Source organism: Panthera tigris, chromosome B2, assembly GCF_018350195.1.
Source record: "Panthera tigris isolate Pti1 chromosome B2, P.tigris_Pti1_mat1.1, whole genome shotgun sequence".
Classification (NCBI taxonomy): Eukaryota; Metazoa; Chordata; class Mammalia; order Carnivora; family Felidae; genus Panthera; species Panthera tigris.
In genome coordinates, this window is record NC_056664.1 from 31,794,351 (window position 1) to 31,812,160 (window position 17,810).

Sequence of the window (17,810 nt, forward strand, 5' to 3'; positions counted from 1 at the left end):
CAAATGTCTCCCCTGGGGGGTAAAATGGTTGAGGATCAGTCCCCTCAACAGAAATATAGAAGGACACCAAGCTGTGGTTAAAGGAGGCTTTGTGGCCACAGGTTTTGAACTGTCCTTTGGTACTGAGAAATATCTTATTCCCAGGTCAAAGCACCATAATTATATCTTGGGTAAGTAGGCGGTACGCCTTTCCCTGTAAAGTGGGAAAGGATCGAGTACTATAAGAGCAGTCATAAGCATGTCACTTTTTTTTTTTAAGTGGCTTAAAACAGCAAGCATTTGATTAAGCACATCACTTTTTCAAGTGTGTACACTTGGAAGTTGAGGGTGTAGATTCCCTTGAAACTTTCTGTGCCTATGTCCCCCTTGGAAAGCTTTCTGGTAGCCTGGAAATATAAAACCCCAGTTTGATGACTGCTGCTCTTGGGGACTGTCACAAACAGAACAATGCTGGATAAAGCAGAGCAAATGAGTTCTACATGCAAGGCTTTCTTTTTTTCTCTAGGGGGAAGGGGAGGGAAGGGAAGGGAAGGGAAGGGAAGGGAAGGGAAGGGAGAAAGAAAGAAAGAAAGAAAGAAAGAAAGAAAGAAAGAGAGGAAGATCCATTCCCTGAAATCAGATCAATTCCATATCTTGAACATTTAGGAAGATTTTCACCTTCAACTGCCCAGCACACATTGTCTCACATAGCACAGTGACTCCTCCCTTCATATAAGTGGAATGTGAAAACAACCTCAGCATTTAGAAACTTGAAGCCCTTCATGAATTGTTCTAACAGTACAATGAACATTCTTAGTGTACCTTTGAATTCCCATAGAAAAATATTAGTTGGATATTAACTAGATTTAAATCTTTTACAGTGTCTTCAGCAGAAAGTGACACACAACAGCTGTTAGAAATGTAAGTTCCTCTCTTTACTCTTTTTGTAATTGTCTACCCAGTCATGAGAATCATGAAAAATGTTAGCAGACATCCAAGAAGTGAAGCACACACTCAAATGCAGCAATCATTTAGGCAGGAGATACCAGATCAAGGTCCCAAAGTCAATTAGAGATTTCAAAAATTTACATTAAGTTAATATTAAAGAAAAATATAAATACCATTAATGTTAAAAATCTGGCTGAGTACATCCAGATGGCCAACTGACACATAAAAAAGTGCTCAACATCGCTCATCATCAGGGAAATACAAATCAAAACCACTATGAGATACCACCTCACACCTGTCAGAATGGCTAACATTAACAACTCAGGCAACAACAGATGTTGTTGTTGACGAGGATGCGGAGAAAGACGGTCTCTTTTGCATTGTTGGTGGCAATGCAAGCTGGTGCAGCCACTCTGGAAAACAGTATGGAGGTTCCTCAAAAAAATTAAAATAGGGGGCGCCTGGGTGGCTCAGTTGGTTAAGTGTCCGACTTCGGCTCAGGTCATGATCTCAATGCTGGTAAGTTTGAGCCCCGCATCGGGCTCTGTGCTGACAGCTCAGAGCCTGAAGTCTGCTTCAGCTTCTGTCTCCATCTCTCTCTGCCCCTCTCCACTCATGTGCATGCGTGTTCTCTCTCTCTCTGTCTGTCTCTCTCTCTCTCTCTCAAAAATAAATAATAATAAACATTTTAAAAAACTAAAAAATAAAAGATGAGGGCTGCCAAAACTTGAAGTAACAAGATACCCTACAATGGGTAAATGGATAAACAAATTGGTACATTCATACAATGGAATATTATTAAGCGATTTTTGTAAATGAGCTATCAAGCCACAAAAACACAAGGGGAAACTTAGGTGCATATTGCGAAGTGAAAGAAGTCATCTGTAAAGTCTACATACTGTGATCCCGACTATATGACATTCTGAAAAAGGCAAAACTATGGAGACAGTAAAAAGATCAGTGATCACCAGGAGTTCACAGGAAAGATGAATTGATGGAGCTCAGGGTATTTTTAGGGCAGTGAAGCTATTCTGAATGATATTGAAATGGTGGATACATATAATTATACATTTGTCAAAACCCATAGAATGTACAATACAAAGAGTGAAACCTAATGTAAAACTACAGATTCTACTTAATTTAAACTCAAAATGCACAAAACAATTTAACTTATTTAACTTATTTACCCAGCTCAAGAATATTAAATAAACTTAGGTTAAAATTAAATTCTTTTTAATTTACTGCACAATCCTATAAGTACTAGGTTAAATTTTTAGTGCAGAAAGATTTTTAGTGTCTTTTTATGATCACTAATCATTGGTCTATGGTCAAGTTGCATATCTGATTTGTATTTTATAACTTACTAAAGACACTAAAGATATTAAACCCGAATTATATTTCCCATTTCATACAAAACCTTTTTAGGAACAAAAAGTATTTATATTAAAAAAAAAAAACACAAGACCACTGCTTAAGCATTCATTATAACTTAGTTATTTTTATGTGATTTGTACTTTTCTATCTTACACTTATTGAAGTATAATATTTACTTTTGAACTAAAGTTTTATAATAAGTATATACTTTTTTTAAGTTTGTTTATTTTGAAAGAGAGAGAGAGCAGAGGAAGGACAGAAAGAGAAGGAGACAGAGAATCCCAAGCAAGCTCTGTGCTGTCAGTACAGAGCCAGATGCGGGGCTCGAACACACTAACTGTGGTATCATGACCTGAGCTGAAACCAAGAGTTTAACTGACTAGAGGCTAACAAGAGGTTAACAGACGCTTAACCAACTGAGCCAGCCAAACACCCCTACTTTTTTTATTTGGAAGGCAACTTTGCCAAGTAAAAAATCATTAAAAGATTTCTGAAGGCTAATTTCTTTAACGTACTTAACCTAATTGTGTAACTTACAGATTGGAATTTTTCTCTGCAGTCTCTTGAAAGCAGGGTGACAGTGGAACTCAGGTTCACAGATCCTGTACTTTGACCCTATCCCAGCATGGAATTTTTCTTAAATGTTATGAACATTTAAAGCACTAGGAATCTTGGTTAATTACTTTTCCCCCCTATGTATTTGAGACTCCAGTCTTGGATTCATGTGAGTTAATAATAATCTCTTTTTTTTTTATTTTTTTAATGTTCATTTCTGAGAGACAGACAGACAGAATGAGAGCAGGGGGAGGGGCAGAGAGAGAGGGAGACACAGAATCCGAAGTAGGCTCCAGGCTCTGAGCTGTCATGTCAGCACAGAGCCGGACACAGAGCTTGATCTCACAAACCATGAGATCATGACCTGAGCTGAAGTTGAATGCTTAACCCCCTGAGCCAACCCAGGCGCCCCAATAATAATCTCTTGTAATCAATAAAAACAGGAGCTCCATTGACCATGATAGACAATGGCTTTTATTTTTTAATATCCTCCAGATGAGGACCTCATCCTAAGTTAAGGGCACCTTCCAAAGGAGGCTCCTTTCCTTGATATCCACAGTGTAGCCACACCAATTCTCAAGAAACAAGCAGCAGACTCCAGGCCTTTAAATTCCCTACTCCAAAGACATACAAATTCAACTGTGTTTTCAGCAATTGAAATTGTATACCTGGTCTACTTTCCAGGGCCCTGTTTTTAAATCAAGAAATGTGCAGCCTACTCTCCTTCTCCCAGTCTTGGTTTGTTTCCGGGGTTTACTCAGATTATCTAGCGGATTCACTGTTGCTGTAAAAAATAAGGCTGAAAAAAATAAATAAATAAGGCTGAGCGTGCTGTGTTGAAAGGCACTAAGACCAGAGGAAACTAGCTATGAAAACCCTATCAGCTGATAGATTTCTTCCTGATAACTCCTCATAACTACTAGCATTTTTTTTTTTCCAGTCTAGGGCAAATCTCCAGGAGCTGACCAAGAACCAGGGCTGTTTCAGCCCAGATTGCCTGTGATCTTCTTCCCCATGCTTGAGGGTGCCAAGCCATACTTTAACATGGACCCTGGCTACCTGGAAGGCCTGGGGCGAGGGTGCAGAGTCAGCCTCCTGACCCAGCAGGGCTACATCAACCTGGTCCAGCGTGAGACCCTGGAAGATGTGAAAATTCGTCTCCAGGCCACTGATTATGGCAACTTCTTGGCTAATCTAACAAATCCTCTTACTGTTTCTGTTTCCAGAATTGACACTGAGATGAATGCAGAGAATTTGAATATTTCTGCAATCATTCCCTGGAACTCCTGAGCACATTTTTTCCACATATATGACATGCAGTTATATGAAAAACAACATGATTCTACTGATGAACGGTGCATTGCAAAAAAAAAGAAAGAAAGAAAGAAAGAAAGACCTATGAAAGAAATTCTGGTGAAGTGCCACCTATTGGGCTGTTTCACAGAAATGGAAGTGATCAACATTTCAGAGACACCGATCTCTTTAATGCTGCTCTGGTTGAAACACCATTAGCTCCATCCTTTCAAGACTATATGTCTGAAAATAACCTAGTTGAACTGAGTGTTGAATTACTGCACATTAAACCGTACAAGTCTCACCCTGAGGCATCCTATAAATTCTGTAAGAATCATGGTGAGGTCACAGTAGAAATTACGTGTCCCATTCTTGAGTTTGAGGCTGCCAGAGGTGTTTCTATCATCACTTTTAACTCCTTTGGCACTGAACCAAGCAAAGGCGACCAGGAGACCCTTTACCCAACCTATGGCAAGCTCTGTCTTGAGGGGTGGTGCCTGTGGGCTCAAGCAGAAGACTTCCATCAGGTGAGACTAGTAGCGGACCACTATAGCGGACCAGGCTTTGTTTGAGGCTGTGGGTGATGGCAGCAGAGGAAAGACTTTGGAGGATGTGTTTTATGAGTGTGAGATAGAAATGAACGTGCTGACATTCAACAGGCAATCCCACCATAGCGTGCTTCACGCATACACAAAGCTGAAGGAGCAAGAAATGAGAAATATCATGTGGATAATAGAATGCATGTCAAAAAAACACATCAAAGTAAAATTAACAGTTACATTCCAATTTTATAACCCAGTGTGGGGCCTCAAATGCAGAAAATCATAAATATTAAGGAGAGGATTTGAGGAAAGTCAAAAGAATTGCATTATATTACCTGGGTTATACAAAAATAATCCATGCTGCACCTTCATGAATTGCAGACCCAATGGAAATATAGTAAACCAACCCAGAAATAAAGTGTTCCTTCCTTTTTTTTTCCCAGCAGCCTTAAATGTTGTTTCCATGTTTATGTCTCATTCTTTACCAGACCATAGACATTAATTCTAATTAATCCTATGGTGCTTTTCCTATTCTCATTTGATTGTATTAAAAAATCAGATAGGGGCGCCTGGGTGGCTCAATCAGTTAAGCGTCCGACTTCGGCTCAGGTCATGATCTCGCGGCATGTGAGTTCAAGCCCCGTGTGGGGCTCTGTGCTGACAGCTCAGAGCCTGGAGCCTCTTCAGATTCTGTCTCTCTTTCTCTCTCTGCCCCTCCCCCACTCACACTCTGTCTCTCTCTGTCTCTCAAAAATAAACATTTAAAAAAAATTTTTAATCAGATCTAATTTTAAACAAAGGAAAAAGAAAAAGAAATGTGCAGCTTCTCCACCGAAACAGCTGGGATTTGAGGATCTAGATCCTGTTGGATACCTCACTTTCCACTTCACAATTAACCCATGTTTTTACACAGGAAGGGGAAAAATCTCCTATCAAATAGTGGAAGAAATAATTAGGTTCTTAAGAAAGTTGAAAGTTATCCAACAACCCCTTTCCAAGGGGAAAATAATGCATATATTAGAAGAGAAAATGCAATCATATGGCTTCCCCAAGCCTCTCAAGCACCAAGCATCACCCACCTATGTATCCTCCAGAAAGTAACAGGTGGACTGTGATTTCTGCACATTAGTGGTTCCCATACTGCTTCCCAGTTCTCTATCATTATGGGAAAATGTTCTTTGCCAGACATCAGTTCGCATGAAGCAAGACACCTCACAAGAGTCTAAAATGAAGCTAATTTAGATGGCAAAACTCAGGGGTGGGCAGCAATTTTGGCTCAAAATTTTCTAACAACCAACTCAAAACAGTGTTAATAGTGGCTATCATATAAAACCCAAAGACTAACTGATAGAGACCAGAAATCTATTTCTCAAGTTCCTACTTTAAAAGTTCCAATTTTGGGGCGCCTGGGTGGCTCAGTCGGTTGGGTGGCCGACTTCGGCTCAGGTCATGATCTCGCTGTCCGTGAGTTCCAGCCCCGCGTCGGGCTCTGTGCTGACCGCGCAGAGCCTGGAGCCTGTTTCGGATTCTGTGTCTCCCTCTCTCTCTGACCCTCCCCCGTTCATGCTCTGTCTCTGTCTCAAAAATAAATAAACGTTAAAAAAATTAAAAAAAAATAAAATAAAAGTTCCAATTTTAAAAAGTGATCCTCTGAATGATACTGTTTTAGGAAGCCCAATAGGGGGTTTCACAAGCCTGTTTCTTGTGGGATTGTTCAATATAGGTAAATATCATCAAACCAATAGATAATTCTGTGACAAGAATTCTACAGAAAGTCAACACATTACAGCAGGATAAGTATAGCAATAGGAAAAAACACAAAGTAACCCAGAAAAATAAAGTGATTAACTCTTACTGGTATAAGGCAGGTCAAGAAAAGTTTCCTGGAGAAAGAGACATCTGAATGGAATTTTGATAGGTGTACCTTGGAATTTTCCAAGTCAGCAGTAGAAGGGGGACATTCCAGGCAAAGGAAACCACAAGAAAGTAAAGGCAGGGAGTCATGAATCAGCATGTTTTCATAAAGATCTATATCTATAATCAGATTAACTGACTGGAGAAAAAGGCTAAACAGGCAGACACAGGAGAGGTGGGCAAGATGAAGAAATGTTTTGTATACTGTGTTAGAGATTTGACATTTATTATAAAACAAAATTACCTAAGTTTTAAATGAAGGCATTAAAAATAGTAATGAAGATGAGAAGATATACTTAAGGTTGTCTGGGAGGTAGAATTTACACTAAGTATTAATAAAATGAAGGGGTTGAGGGAGAGGTAAGAATGTAAGAGAGTCAGGGGCACCTGAGTGGCTCAGTCGGTTAAGCATCTGACTCTTGATTTTGGCTCAGGCCATGATTTCACGGTTCATGAGATCAAGCCCCATGTCTGGCTCTGTGCTGAGAGTGTGGAGCCCACTTGGTATTCGCTCTCTCCTTCTCCCTACCCGCCCCCCGCCTCAAAATAAATGAAAAGCATTTTTAAATCTTTATTTTAAAAAAGACATTTTTGAATAACCACCATGAATCTGATGTTAAGTGCCAGAGATACAAGAGTGAACAAGACAGATGCAGTCTCCCACAAAGCTTATGGTTGAATACATATTATTTAAGTGATTCAAGACTTTCAGGAACACAGCTAAGCCATTAACAGGTAAAGAGAAATTTTTTCAATATCGAGTTACTGACAAAGAGAAATGAAATGAACATATAAAGATCTAAATTTTAAAACTTGCATAGTAAAATCCTTAAATAAAACCAGTGGCAAATTATAGCCCATAGATGTCAGCAAAGACCCACCTGTGGGCAGGAAAACATTTTACCAGAAGAGGTAGTGTTTTAATTTCTGCCTTGTGTTTCTTTCCCCTCCGTATATTCATTTTTGTTTTATGTTCTCCATGTTTTAATAGCACGTACCCAAAGCAAATTTTTCCTACTATTTCATCCATTTATTGAATATATTTTGTTTTGTGAATTTTATTCAACTTATTCACCAGTTCTGGTAATCTAGGTTTGCTCTTCTCTCTACTCTAAAGGACTTTTTGTCTATAATATAAAACCTAGTGCTTGATGGTATACAGGCACAAATTGTTCTCTAAAACACTGGTTTCCAAAATAGAGTGTGTACCCTACAGTGAATATACACAAGATCCTTAGGATTATGGGAAGGAAATACTAGGATTTCTATTTACATGCATTTGGCAACCTTTAAACTTTCTATTTGTCTATGTTATGGTACATGTAATCAAGTCATATTATTAGTACATGTGAATAATTTATGATAATTTATAAATAAACATATGCACATAGGTTCTCAAATATTTTTTATTGAGAGAGCTGCCTTATCCATTTGGGCTGCTATAACAAAATACCAGAGACTGGGTGGCCTATAAACAAGTTTATTTCCCATAGTTCTGGAGACTGAGAAGTTCAAGATCAGGGTACCAACGTGGTTTCATTCTGGTGAAAGCCCTCTTCCTGATTCATAGCCAGTGCCTTCTCACTGTGCCCAGAAATGGAGGAAGGGTCAAGAGAGTTCTGGGAAGGTTTCTTTTATAAGAACACTAATCCCATTCAGGAAGGCTGCATCCTCAGGAACTAACCACCTCCTAAAGCCCCCCTCCCCCACCCCAGCTTAATACAATCACATTAGGCAAAAAGATTTCAACATGTGAATTTGGGAAGACACAAACATTTAGACCATAGCAAGTGCTTTGTGCTTTTTAAAAAAAAAAAATTGAGCACCATAGTTCAAATGTGTGTTTTATCTTGTCTACATAATTGAAGTGTATGTTCTTCCAGGGAGTGATGGTATCTTACGTCTCTTACCTTTTCCAAGGCACATTGTACGTGTAAATGCTAATATTTATTGACCGCCACTGACATACAATTCTGTTCTTCAAACCATCAACCTGGGGGCCACTCTTTGAACACACTTTGGAAGCATTTTCATTAAAACTAAGGACAGCTTAGAAAATGTTAATTAAAAATTAAAACTGAAAGTGAAACAAAAATGTTTTCCTTTGGACCAGCAGGAAGGAGACTTAATGAAAAACTTCAATAGTAATTGTAGAAGTAATATTATAAGTAGGGCAATGGGAAGGATTAGATAAGGCCATGCCAGCAGCTTCAAACCAAAGAATGTCCAGTTGCCCCAGTTAATTCATATTTTTCACTGATAAGAATAACTCATAATTAACCTAACCAGCTTACTCATGCTTCTTAAACCTCAGTGTACATAGGAATTTCTAGGACGTAGCCTAGATGCAAATTCTCAGTTTCACCCCAGGGATTCTGAATCAGCAGGTCAGGGGGGTCCAGAAATGTGCATTTTCATCAAGTACCCCGGAAGACTCTAAGCTGGTTATCTGAAACACAACTTTGAGGTAAATGTCCTAGACAAGATTATTCTACCTTGTCACCAGCCATGAGAATTGATCAAAAAACAAATCTAAGAACTCATTTACCAGTCTGTTACCCTCACCAGCTCTTATTTCCAACTGTGATCAGAAGTGTGAAACAGTCTATGTTCTTCCCTCAGAGATGATCACATTGCTAGCTGTGAGATGGTCCAGACCCCTTAGAACTGGGTAGAGACTGTGGTCTTGGTACTCCAGCACCAATCGCTGCTCCTTCATGTGCCACCCGGGCATTTCATAATGTTTACTTGATAAACCATTGCTCAGTAATGAGCCTCATCTCCTCCTGGCCCGATCCATGTGGCCGGACTGATCTCTTATCCATTAGGTAGACCATCTTCTGGCTCTCCTGTCTTCCCAACAGATGTGAACATGAGAAATCCTGGAGCAGAGTAAGATGCCCTGTATGAAAATAATGGAGACTCACCTGTGTGTGTACAGAGTGGGGAAGGCTATACCCAGGGATGGAGGCAGCAGTGGGAAGACACACTGCAGGAAGACCTTTCAAATTGGACTCTTATCTCCTTCACATACACCTTGGAACATCACTGCCTCCCCTTCACACATAAACAGAAATCAGAGCAGCACTTGTCCCTTGCTAAGTCAAGTAACTGAAGAAGCTAGGTGATAGGCTGGGGTCTTCACTTCTCCATTACCTGCCACCACTACCCCAGCTGTCAGAGAGCCTGCCTGCTCCCAGTTGTGCTATTCCTTAGACTTGACTGACAGAGTGGCTGCAACTAGAGAGATCCACAGTGCTTCCGAGTTCTCCCCCAGGGCTGGACCTGGAAGGACACAGACCTTCACCCTTTTCCCACTACATATCACCCCTCCAAACCAGCTGTTACCTCTGTCTCTACAGAGGTAGAGACATGAGCTCACAGACCCACAGAATTAGACAGCTAAGGACTAAAACCGCTGCAAAACAGAGATAACAAATCAAACACCATATACTATCTACTGCAGAATTCAGAAAGAGATGAAACAAGAACTTAAAATAAGATGGTAAATACACTTAACAATATAGTAAAAGATATCAACAATCTAAATTTTTTTTTAATGTTTTTATTTATTTTTGAAGGAGAGAGAAAGAGGGAGAGCGTGAGCGGGGGAGGAGCAGAGAGAGAGGGAGACACAGAATTCAAAGCAGGCTCCAGGCTCTAAACTGTCAGCACAGAGCCCAATGCGGGGCTCGAACCCACAAACTGTGAGGTAATGACCTGAGCCGAAGCCGGACGCTCAACTGACTGAGCCACCCAGGCACCCCAAAGATATCAGCAATCTAAAGCAAAACTGGTAATTCATAAAAATAAAGAGATAATATTAGAGGTTTAAATGATAACAGTTTATGTTGCAAATACTCTAGGTGGAACAAGTAGCAGATGGATAGAGCTGAAGCAGAAATGGTGAGGTGGAAGCCAAGATGGAAAAGGCTCCCTGAACAGGGCAGGAAAGAATAAAGGCCTTGAAAACATAAAAGAGAGTCCAGCAAAATGGGGGATAGAAATAAAAGTCTTGACATCTGGTTAATAAAAGGTCTTGCAGTGAGAAAGCAAAAGAGAAGAATAAATATTTGAGGAAATAGTGACTAATGAATTTAACAATATTACAGAAAGATGAAAGGCCTTGGAACAAAGGGCTCAAAGTATACCAAATAGGAGCAATAAGAAAAATTCCACACCTAGGATCACTATAATGGGACAGAGAAATCTGCTAAAAGTTCACAGAAAGAAAGGACAGATCACCTACAACAGAATAAGAATCAGATTGACATCACACTTTTCAATAGCATCAATAGATGCATGAAGACAATATTTTAGTGAAGAAATATAAGCTTTAACTTAGAACTTTATATACATATAAATTGCTATTCAAATAAGGTGGCATAATAAATATATTTTTATGCATACAAAGCCTGAGAACCCAAAGACCTAAATTAAAAACACTCTTGGAAGAAGTACTCAAATAAGAAGAGACTCAAATTAAGGAGGTTGCAACAAAGAATATGGGAATAGAGGTGATTTGACAACAGTTCCAGGACCACACTAAGAAAAAGGGTGTGTGTATGTGTGTGTGTCCAGATTTTAAAATCTTCACTTGGTGGGGGGATTGGCATTTGGGTGAGAGAAGGAAAACATCAAGGAAAACATAATGGATGTGTTAACCAACTTGATTGTAATAATTATTTTACAATGTGTACATATATTAAATCATTGCAGCTTTTTAAAAGTTACACTGTGTGGGGCGTCTAGGTGGCTCCATCAGTTAAGCATCCAACTCTAGATTTTGGCTCAGGTCATGACCTCATGGTTCATGGGATCGAGCCCTGCATCAGGGCTTTGTGCTGACAGCACGGAGCCTGCTTGAGATTCTCTCTCTCCCTATCTGCTCCTCCCCCACTCTCTCTCTCTCTCTGTCTGTCTCTCTGTCAAAATAAATAAATAAGTAAAAACTTCAAAAGTTACACTGTGTAACTTAAATATATGTGATCTTTATTTGTCAACCGTACCTCCATAAAGTTGGATGAAAAAAATGTAAATAAATGCATTTAAAAAAATCGGAAGGACATCCAGTCTGCTAAAGAATTTGGGGTCAAGATATAAATATTAATATATTTAATAAATTCCCAAAGGTAAGTAAACATGAGTGTATGTTCTAAAATCAAGCCAACCCTGGGGCACCTGGGTGGCTCAGCAGGTTGGGTGTCTGACTTTGGCTCAGGTCATGATCTCACTGTTTGTGAGTTCGAGCCCTGCGTCAGGCTCTGTGCTGACAGCTCAGAGCCTGTAGCCTGCTTCAGATTCTGTGCCTCATTCTCTCTCTGCCCCTCCCCAACTTGTGCTCTGTCTCTCTCTGTCTCTCAAAAATAAGTAAATGTAAAAATAAATTAATTAATTAGTTAATTAATTAATTAATTAAAGCCAACCCTCATAAGAACAGAATCAGTAAATATAACCTTTAATCCAGCAGAAAAAAAATCAGTCTATCAAATGGAAAGTGAAAAAAAGAAGGAAACAATGTACATTAAACATAAAATAAGAAATGAGTTGCAAAAATAAATCTCAGTATATTAGCAGTTACCAATTAAAAGACGGAAGCATGGATAATAAAGGAAATAAAAAGATGAAACCATGTGTTATTTACAATAAACACAAATAAAGCAGGAAAATACATAAAGGCTGAAATTAAAAGGAAGAAAGAGATTTACCAGGTGGCAAATATGACCCCAAAAAAGTCGGGCAACAATCTCAGTACACAACAAAATAGATTTTAAGGTTTTAAAAAAAAGTGCTTTGCTAAAGGACAAAAAAAAAGATTTTTAATAATTAAAAAGAAAATAGGACAAGAAGAAATAGTAATCACAAATATATATAAAATGAATAACATAGCCTCACGATTTATAAAGCGATAACTGAAAGAACTATAGGTATAAGTTGATTTTAGTCGCAGTTGGTGATTTTAACAAACCCTTATCAAAAACTGGTATACAGAAAAATAAGCAAAGATCTTAAAGAGCAGAACAAATAAAATTATTTAAGCTTGTTTATTAATCAAGCTTCAACATATAGGAAAATAAAGAACTCTTCCAGATTACAAATGACTAAATAAACAAGACAATTTACTGAAATGAGTATTCTGGATCACAGGGCAAAGGATAAAGGGAGTGGGGAGACTATAAGGGTCTTTATTGAGAAAATGAGATTGTGAAATTTGATAGTATATTGTGAGTGAGATAATAGTATTATATCAAAGTTTAATCTCCTGAGTATTATCACTCTCCTGTATTTATATAAAAGAATGTCCTTGTTCTTAAAAATGCACCAAAATATTTAATAGGAAAGAGGTGTGATGTCTGCAACTTAGTCTGAAATGATTAGAAAAAAACATTAGAGAGACAGAAACAGAGAAAAAGAAAGCAAATATAGCAAAATGTTAAAAGTGATTAATCTAGACAGTGTCATAAGAACTTTTTTTACTGCTCATAATTTTTCTGTAAATTTGAAATTATTGCAGAATAAAAAAGTTTACATTTTCATAAATAACATTTGACTTAAAATCAAAATTATGAAGAATGTAAAGAATAATTAGAACTGACTAGAAATTAAAACACTACCTAGCAAAACTCGTTAGATATGATTAAGGGAACATTTTTTACCTATAAATATACTTATCAGAAAACCAAAAATAAATACATAAATAAAATGAACTAAGCATTCAACTCAAAAATTAAGTAAAGCAGAACAGAATAAACCCCCCAAAAAGAGGAAGAAAATAATAAAGATGAGAATAAAGATCAACAAACAGAAAACTAAAGGCAAATTAAGGAAAATAAAAGCTGGCCCTTGAAAAAATACATATATGCACTGTTCCAGAAGAGCTGCCCAATTCATTGTATTAAAGACTTTTTATTATAAAAATAAATAAGGAAATATAAGAAAAGCAAGTTCTATGTCCATGCTTATAAAAGCAAACACAACACCCTAAGTAAAATATTAACTAAATAAAACAAACAGTAAATATGTAACTATAGGATAATCAAAAAAAGTTTATCATAGGAGTACAAAGATGTTTTGCATAAAAAAAAATCTCTCAACATAATCCCCTATATTAAGATATTTAGAGGGAAAATATATATAATGAAATAAATCAATGATGGAAATGATTTTTTGAGTTTCAATGTCCATTTGTGATTTTTTTATCAAATAAACTCTTACAAAACTAGAAATAAAAGGAAACCTATTTAATTTAGCAAAGGTTGCATGTAAAAACTTACAGCAAGGACTTCTTCTGGGAAGATGGGGTACGTCTACTTCTCCCTATTCCTCCCACTAAGTACAACTAAAAACCCTGGACATTATACATAAAGCAAACATAAAAAGACTCTGAAAGGTAGAGATAAGAAGGCAGACCATGTGGGACACCAGGACCTGAGGAACAACACAATGGTGGGTTCCCTGGGCTTTCTTTTCGCCTGATACATCCCAAACTTGGAGCTGAAGAAACTGACAACTTAGAAACGCCAACTAACACAAACAAACAAGCCCCAAAAGACTGATATCACTAGCCCAAAGGCTGATATCACTAGTCAACAGTCTGATTATCACTAGCCAAAAATCTGGTATCACTAGCCAAAAGATCAGGACAGGGGCAGCCTGTCAAGACCAAAAACTTTTAGAAAATACCGGCTCTGATTTGCAAACACCATAGAAATAACTGTGGCCCCATTCCTACTCACACCAGAAAGATAGAATAGGACACCTAGACTTCTCGCCTCCTAAGAATGTAACATGACACTGCACTATCACCCTGCACTGGTGTCCAAAAAGACCAATTAGGACACCAAGAATTTCATTTCGTCAGACCAGTAATGAGGGCTTCTCCCCAAGATGCTAGTGGAATGGGATGTGGGAGAACTCTCACACCTGCCTAGCAATAATGATAATAACTAAAAGAAGTTCTCTAAACAGAATGGAAATTATAAAAGAGGAACCTTGAAACATTGAGAAAGAAAAACAAGATCAGCAAAAAATATGAGTAACTACAATAAATTCTTTTTCTCTTGCATTTTCTAATTTACACTAGGTGGTTGAAGCAAAAATTATAACACTAATGTGGTTGTAAATGGGTGTAGAGGAAATATTTAAGGCAATTATATTACATATAAGGGAGGAGAAAGGGACATAAAGAGAGGTAAGGTTTCTATACCCCACTCAAACTGGTAAATGATGACACCAGTAGACCATGATAATTATGTATGTATAATGTAATACCTACAACAGTCACTGAAAAAGGCTATACAAAGAGATACACTCCAAACCACTATGGATAAATTTTTTAATGTTTATTTTTGAGAGAGAGAGAAATAGAGAACAAGCAGGGGGAGGGACAAAGAGAGAGGGAGACACAGAATCCAAAGCAGTCTCTAGGCTCTGAGCTGTCAGCACACAGCCCAACACGGAGCTCGAACCCATGAACCATGAGATCATGTCCTGAGCTGAAGTCAGATGCTCAACCGACTGAGCCATCCAAGTGTCCCCCAAAACCACTATAAATAAATAAAATGGAATTATAAAAAATGTTCAAGTAAGCCACAGAAAAGCAGAAAAAGTAAAGAGGAACATGAGAAACAGAGAGAACAAATAGAAAGCAAAAATTTAAATGGCAGAATTAAGCTCTAGCATAATACTATGAATTGAATTGTGTCCCTAAATTCATATATTGAAGCCCTGACCCCTAATGTATTTGGAGATAGGGCCTTTATGGAAGTAATTAAAGATAAAGGAGGTTGTAAGGGTAGGGCCCTGATCTGATAGGATTAGTGTCCTTATAAGAAGAAACACCAGACAGCTTGTTCTTATTCTGTCTCCTACCCTCCATCCTCCATATGAGATACAACCAGAAGGCAGCCATCTGCAAGCTAGAGACAGATCTCTCACCAATCATGCTGGTACTCCAATCTCAGACTTCCAGCTTCCAGAAATATAAGAAAATAGGTTTCTGTTGTTTAAACCACCCAGTCTAGGGTATTTTGTTATGGCAACCCAAGTAGATTAATATACATAGCTATAATTATATTAAATGTAAATGGTCTAAAATCACCAATTAAAGGTAAAAATTGGTAGAGTGGATTTTTTTAAGTGAACCAAAGATATGATATCTAAAAAAACTCAGTTCAGTTCATATGTAGGCAGGTTAAAAGTAAAAGGATGGAAAAATATATTATTCAATCACTAATCAAAGGGAAACATGAGTGAGTATACTATGATCAGATAAAATAAACTATAGAGTAGAGAAAATTATCAGAGACAGGCTGGGACATTTTATAATGATAAAAGGGTCAGCCTACCAAGAAGACATAACAATCATAAGCAATTATGCACAAAACAACTGTCCAAGCTGCAAAATATGCAAAGCAAAAACCGATAAAATCCACAATTGGAGACTTCAACATAACTCTATCAAAAAGTAACAGAATGATTAAATAGGAAATCAGCAAGGATACAGAACTTAGCAATACCATCAACCAATAGGGTCTAATTCATATTTATAAAACACTCCACCTAACAACATCATAAAACACATTCTCTTCAAGTGCCCAAGGAACATATATCAAGATTGATATATCTGGGGCCATAAAACAAATCTCGATAAATTTAAAAGAATTAAAATCATACAAAGTATGTTCTCTGACCACAATAAAATTAAACTAGAAATCAGTAACAGAAAGATGACAGGAAAATCTCCAAACACTTAGAAAATAAGCAATCATTTAAAAATAATCCATGGGTCAAAGAGTAAGTTTCATGAGAATAAAAGATCATTGAATTGAATAAAAGTTAAAATGCAATATATTTAAGCTTATGGAACACGGGTAAAGCAGTACTTAGAGGGAAATTTATAGCATTAAATGCATACATTTAAAAGAAGGAAAAGTATCGGGGCACCTGGGTGGCTCAGTCAGTTAAACCTCTGACTTCGGCTCAGGTCATGATCTCACAGTTGGTAAGTTTGAGCCCTACATTGGGCTCTCTGCTGTTAGCGCAGATCCCACTTCAGATACTCCATCTCCCTCTCTCTCTCTCTGCCCCTACCCTGCTCACACACTCTATCAAAAATAAATAAACATTAACCTTTAAAAAAAGGAAATCAATAATCTGAATAAGATCAATAATCTAAGGCTTGTACCTAGAAAAAGAGCAAACCCAAAGCAAGCAGAAGAAAAGAAATGATAAAAATAAAAGCATAATTCAATGAAATTGAAAACAGAAAAACAATAAGAAAAATCAATGAAACAACAGATTCTTTGAAAGATCAATAAATTGATCAAACTCTAGCAAGACTGACAAAGAAAAAAAGAGAAATTAGGAATTACCAATATCAGTGACAAAACAGGTAATATCATACAGACCCTGTGCACATCAAAAGGATAATAAGGGAATACTACAAACAACTCTACAAGCATAAATTTGAGAATTTAGACAAAATGGACCAGTTCCTCAAAAAAGGAAGCTACTACAACTCACCTAATATTAAACAGATAACTTGAATAGCCCTATGTAACTATTAAGGTGTTGAATTTGGAATTTGAAATTTAAACTCCCAAAAGGGAAATTTTGGGGCCCAGATGGTTTCAGTGGAGAACACTACCAAACATTTAAAGAAGAATTAACATAAGGGTGCCTGGATGGCTCAGTCAGTTAGGTGGCCGACTTTGGCTCAGGTCATTGACCTCCCAGTCCTGGGTTTGAGCCCCGCCTCTGGCTCTGTGCTCAGAGCCTGGAGCCTGCTTCGAATTCTGTGTCTTCCTCTCTCTTTGCCCCTCCCCCACTGGTGCTCTGTCTCTCTCTCTCTCTCAAAAATAATTAAACATTAAAAAAAATTTTAATAAAAAGGAATTAACGCCAATTCTACACAATCTCTTGTAGAAAATAGAAGAGGAGGAAACACTTCCCAATTCATTTTATGGAACTAATATTACTCTAATACCAAAACCCAATGAAAAAGGAAACTATATACCTATATCCTTCATTAACATAAGCACAAAAATCCTTAACAAATTATTAGTAAATAGGATTCAACAGTATATTTTAAAAAACAGCAAACACTACAACCATTGAGGTTTTTCCAGGGACGTAAAGCTGGTTCAGTATTCAAAAATCAATCTGTGTAATCTACATTATATTATCAGGCTAGAAAATAAAAAT

The 17,810-nt window shown here is 37.6% G+C and overlaps 1 pseudogene; it reads left to right on the plus strand.

Moving 5' to 3' along the window:
- The first annotated feature begins 3,786 nt into the window (after positions 1-3,786).
- Positions 3,787-5,108, plus strand: LOC102957158 (annotated as a pseudogene).
- Positions 5,109-17,810: the final 12,702 nt, after the last annotated feature.